Below are 6,000 nucleotides of genomic sequence, written 5' to 3' on the forward strand. Positions count from 1 at the left end.
CTTTGTGCTATTCATTTTACTTGTTGCTACACTTGAAAAACACTGGCAAAAACTGAATCTAGTACTGTTTGTGACCTTTGGAGCTTGTAGTACAGTTAATCTTTTGTCTAGAGAGGCCTAGCTGTTCTTCATAGGAGGGGGGTTCATTTTGGTCTGATCTGTCTAGAGTTGCTGCTACAGGGCTCTGTTTTTGATTGGATAATTTGGCTGGTTCCTGTTTCTCTGCCTTAAATAGCCAGTGTTTAAACCAGTTTGTGCTTGTTTGCTCAAACCTGCAGTGAGTTAGGCCTTCTGCCATTGCACTGCTGTTCTACAAAAACTGCTTTGAGACTACAAAAGATAAGTGCTTATTTTCAACTGTTTTCTGCACTTCTGATTAACTAAAACAATATATACTGTATCTCTGTTTAAACTGTGCAACTGTTTTTTAGGCCTAGTGAATTCAATCCTTACCTCTGTTCTAATCTTGCCCACCTGCTCAACTGTTGTTGTGGTCTTAAAGCTTGGTGGTTTTGAGCTGCCCACCTTTACTATAAATTTGATATTGGACACTTCTCCCAGTCCTATTGCATCAGTGCATTCTACTGAGTACAGCAAGATCAGTTATGAAGGCCCACCCCTTTAGTTTCTTAACCTTGAATTATGTTGTTTCCTCATTTTCTACTTAAAAAATATATATATATATATATATATATATATATATATATATATATATATATATATATATATATATATATATATATATATATATATATATATATATATATATATATATATATATATATATATATATATATATATATATATATATATGTATATATATATATATATATATATATATATATATATTTATATATACACACATATATATGTGTGTGCGTGTGTGTGTGTCTGTATATATATATATATATATATATACATATATCTATATATATATATATATATTGTGCCTCTTTCTACTTCATTTTGCTGCTTGTGCTTAGGTGTTCAACTGCATTTAGTTTGCTGCATTTGTTACTGCTTGTCAGCAGCTTGCCACATTTGTTACTGCTTGTTGGTAGGCTTTTTAAATTGATGGCAGTATTCTACTGAATTGCAGCTTTATTTGAGCTGTTTTTGGTGTTGTGATTGTGAGCTAATTTATCACAGTTGCACTGTTTTAAAGCAATTTACTGATTAACTGCATTTCATTACTGTTTAACTGTATTCCATTGCTATTTGCGGCAATTCATTACTGTTTAACTGCATTTTACTGCATTTCATTGCTGTTTAACTGTATTTTTTCATAATGTGAATTCTGTTTTTGTCTGTAAGTGGTTAATATGTGCTTTTCTGTGAGTTTTACTGTGTTCTGAATCCTTAAATTGAGTAGCTTAGTCTGGATACAGGTTTGCTGCATCCAGAGCTGTTTTTTTTTGCCTTCTTTGTTTTTAGCAGCCATCTTGTGTTTGGCTTCTATATTTCTGTCAGCCATCTTCTGTTGTTAGGGACCTATCTCCTCAGCTAATGAAAGTAGCAGGGCTGCCTGGACCTTGTCTGGCACAAGCTGACTGGTAAAGAAAGCAGGGACTAGCAGTATTGGCTAGATTTCTGTGTTAGTAGAATCTTCTATTTTTTTGTGGTATTTAAACCCCGAGTTTGAGCTGGTTTGAACTTGTTTGCACATCACGCACCATGGCTGCACTATTTTTAACCCTTTGTGAGGTATTCCAGCTACAAATTTTCTCTTAGTAGTAACCTTCCACCCTTTACCCTCTTACCTCTCGCTGGCCTTTCTCCCTCAGATTCTGACAAATATGGATGGACAATTTCCTACACAGTTTCCTGCCAGTCTGGTTGATATGAATATCTTGACACAGTGTAGCAACTGCTTCATGCACATGGACAACCCTCTACTACTACCACCTACAAACACAATTTGTGAGAGATGCAATTACATTAAAAACCCAGAGTCTATGCTGTCTCCCTCACAAGCCACTAAATCTGGCACTGAGAATGTTGTCAACACAAAATCCACACCTCAGACACCACCCACACCTACACAATACACACCCATAGATGCAGACGTCATCAGAAAAACATATCCAAACAAACGAGACCTCCAAGGCAAAAACACATGCAAACTCCACTGCCCACCATACCACACACCACTCATAGTCCACACACCTGTGTCTCACAGCCATTAAGGCCTAAACATAAACACAACAGTTTAGTCATAGAAGACTCCATTGTGAGACACAGAGATGTACCCCTCACCAGGCTGGATAAGGAGAAAGTAGTGGTTAGTTGTTTGTCAGGTGTCATAATCTGCCATATCACACATACATGTACTCTAGTCTCTCAACAACAGGTACTGTTATGACTCTGTCATAGTACATGTTGGTGTGAATGACTTGACAAGTAATTCCCTGGACTATATGAAGACAGACATGATCGAGCTCACTGAATATGTGCCCCAGGCAGGTATGTTCCTAGCCTTAAGCAACATTCTACCATCACCCAGAATGATGCCTCAATACAAACAGAAAATATTGACTTTAACAATTGGCTTAGCTTCTAGTGTCATTACTAGGGGATCCAGTACCTGACAGCCTGGGAAGACATATTTGACAAACCACAGTGCTTTGCCAGATATGGTCTACATTTGTCTCCCATGGGCTTCAGGCTTTTGGCAAAGGCTCTTGCTTCTTTCATAGTGCCTTTTTTAGGCAATGCCATGAGATCAAAATTACCAACATGAAAATGTCATCAAAACGCAAATTAAAGGTCATGCTGCTAAATACTAGGAGTCAAAACATGAAAGTGCACTCATTGCAAGCATTCTTAACCCTGGAAGATGCTAACATTTGTCCAATCACAGAAACCTGGTTCAAAGCTGTGGATAGCACCCCAGCCATACCAGGTTACTCATCCTATCATACATTCAGACCACAAACCATGGGCAGCAAAACAAAAGGAAGTGGAGTTGCAAAATATATAAAAAGCATACACACCTCCAGGCTGGTCAAACAATAGGACACACAGAAGACACTCCAGGTGCAGTTAACCATTGACAAGACCCCCATTCAAACCATAGCTAGCTACAGGTCCCTATCTTTGACTCAAGATGCCCACACCACCTATCCGGACCTCTTTGAATCTATCAAGATTCAACTCTTTACCCTGATCCTGGGTGACTTTGACTATCCAACCATGACTGAACGAACTACTCATGCCAAAACACAAATGCCCAGATATTCCTTGATTTCGTCAATGCAAATGCCGTGGACCAGCTAGTTGACACTCCCACAAGAGGTGAAAATATCTTAGACTTGGTATTAACCAACATGAGTAACCACTACAGCATCAAAATAGTGTCATCCTCCCTGGTAAGATCCAACCACAAAGCAATTACTTTTGAAGTCACCTTCTCCCCTGACCCCCCCCCCCCCCACCTAGGGAAAAATAAAAAAAAACTTCTCCGGTGCTGATTACAACCTCCAGAGGGAAGGTATAAACAGCTTCACAACTCCCACCCCCTTCCATAGGAACTGGCACATATCTCCAAACAATACCAAAGTACCATATGAGCATTTATATAGCTGCATGGAGTCAGAAATATCCAACAGGACAAAATCCTCCTCCTCAAGGAAGAGTAAACCTTTCTGGTGGACATCTTCAATAAATAAACTCTATAATAAAAGGAAAAAATGCTGTCCAGGAGCAAGAAGGAGGAGGTGCCTAACTGGAAGCAATCTCCCCTTAGCCTGAACAAGCAAATAAGAGCTCTAGTGAAATCCTCCAAAGCAAACTTCAAGCCCAAACTGACAACACCTACTAAAGACAATCATAAGGTATTCTTCACGTATGTCAGCAGTCTCAATGGAAGCACTCAGATCTGCTCAGAACTGGTGGTCAAGGACACCACATACACAAATGCTTTAGATATAGCCAACTTGCTGGCAGACAGGTTCAGTGAAAACTTCACCCCTCTGTCCCCACCATCATTAAATCAGGACATCCCCAGCACCTTCCCCCTCTCCTTATCTCTAGGGAGGAAGTTATCACTGCCCTGACAAAGGCAAAAAAATACATCATCCACGGGACCTGATAACATCCCAGGCTGCATCTTACATGAACTCAAGCAGGAACTTGCAGCCCCATTAGGCACTCTATTCAATCAAAGCCTGAGTATTGGCTTCATCCCAGCTGAGTGGAGGACAGTTACTGATCCAAGAAATTATAGACCCATCAGACTAACTAGCCTGATCTGCAACGCCAGGGAGCAGATTATCATGGACTTTATTAGCAAGGACATTGGCAACCTCCAAACACTCAATCCCACACAGTTTGGTTTTGTCAAGGGCAGGTCATACCTGTTAAATTTGGTTGACTTTTTTGAGATAGTCACCAAAGCCATGGAAGAAGGGAAGATGGTCCACATTGCCTACCTTGATCTGGCCAAAGCCTTAATACTGTTCCCCACTCAGGTTTAATGGATAAAATCTCTCAACTAGGCATCAATCTGTATGTTGAAAACCAAAGAAAGAGCACTAATGTTGTGAGTCCTCAGATAAAATTTGTTGCAGATAAGGTTTAGCGCTTTTGTCAAAACCAGTTGACTTCATCAGAACCTGCAATAAATTTTATCTGTGGACTCACAACATTAGTGCTCTTTCTTTGGTTTTCAAGTTTTTCATCTGAGCACTATTGCACCACTTTTTTGGTTTTGATCAATCTGTATGTTGCCAGATGAGTATCAAACTGGATCACTGATAGAACCCACCTAATCAAAATAGGGAATTCCACCTTAAGCCGTAGACCTGTAATGAGTGGTGTACCCCAGGGATTGGTCTTGTGGCCTCTGTTGTTTGGAATATACTTTTCTGAGGTGCAAGACAAAACCAGTGGGCTATGGCTGACCAAGTTTGCAAATGACTGGAAGCTGGATGCTGTCATCAATTCCCCTAATGATCAGACATCCTCCAACGGGGTCTCATCCAAACAAATGAATGATGCCAGAAACATAGCCTCAAACTGAATGCCATCTGATCATCTCCTTTGGGGGAGACTGATGTCCCCAAAAATGACCACATTAATAACAAGGTCCTAAGCATGTAATCAGTTTTGAGGGACTTGGGCACCCAGGTTGATAGCAAAATGAGTTTTGACCACCATATTGCCTCCCTTGTATGGAAAGCTATCTACATGGCCCACTTCATTAATAGGGTTACCTCATCCAGAGACAAGGATATCATAACACCCCTGTATTCTTTCCTTATAAGATCCATTACTGAGCACAATGCCCTTTTCAGCATGTACCTCACAAAGCACATGCAGTAGCCGGACAGACCACAGAGGTTCTTCACCAGGAGAATCCGGGACCTCAAACATCTACCCTACACAGTAGTAGTAAAAACAACTTTCAGGATACACCACGAGAAGTCCAATTAATGCAAAAAAATCTTCTTTATTCCAAACAAAGTAAGAGATAAGCGCTTCCGCGTGCTTCATGCACGCTTCATCAGATCTAATTATATCACATTGCTTTATTCCTTATATAGTGAATAGTAGTCATTAATTCAACATTCAAAGCATCTAATTAATTAATTAGAAGTTGCATCATCAATCAAAATTTTAAAGTCGCAAGAACCATAGCGCATTTCTTGTTTCCAAAAGTCATAGTAAACAATCATGAATAGAACAGTTGAAATCTTAAAACATAACCAAAAAATACTTATATAATTATAAAAATATATATGAAATATATATATATGTTGGTAACAACAAATCTACCTAAAGCATTTACTTTTGTTCGTGTACTACTCAAAATCAATAAGCAGTTGTTTATATCTTACTTCTTTCCTAGCCTATATCCATTGTAGCCTATTAAATGTAGAGTTGCGGTCCAATATATCAAAAGCGTATCATGACATTATGTTACGCTAGTCACTCATACTACAAAACAAACCAAAGCTAAAAACCAGACGAAACTAAAAGTCACATTTATTATTAAGTAAG

This window comes from Protopterus annectens, chromosome 8.part0, assembly GCF_019279795.1.
Source record: "Protopterus annectens isolate FY-2018-M chromosome 8.part0, PAN1.0, whole genome shotgun sequence".
NCBI lineage: Eukaryota > Metazoa > Chordata > Ceratodontiformes > Protopteridae > Protopterus > Protopterus annectens.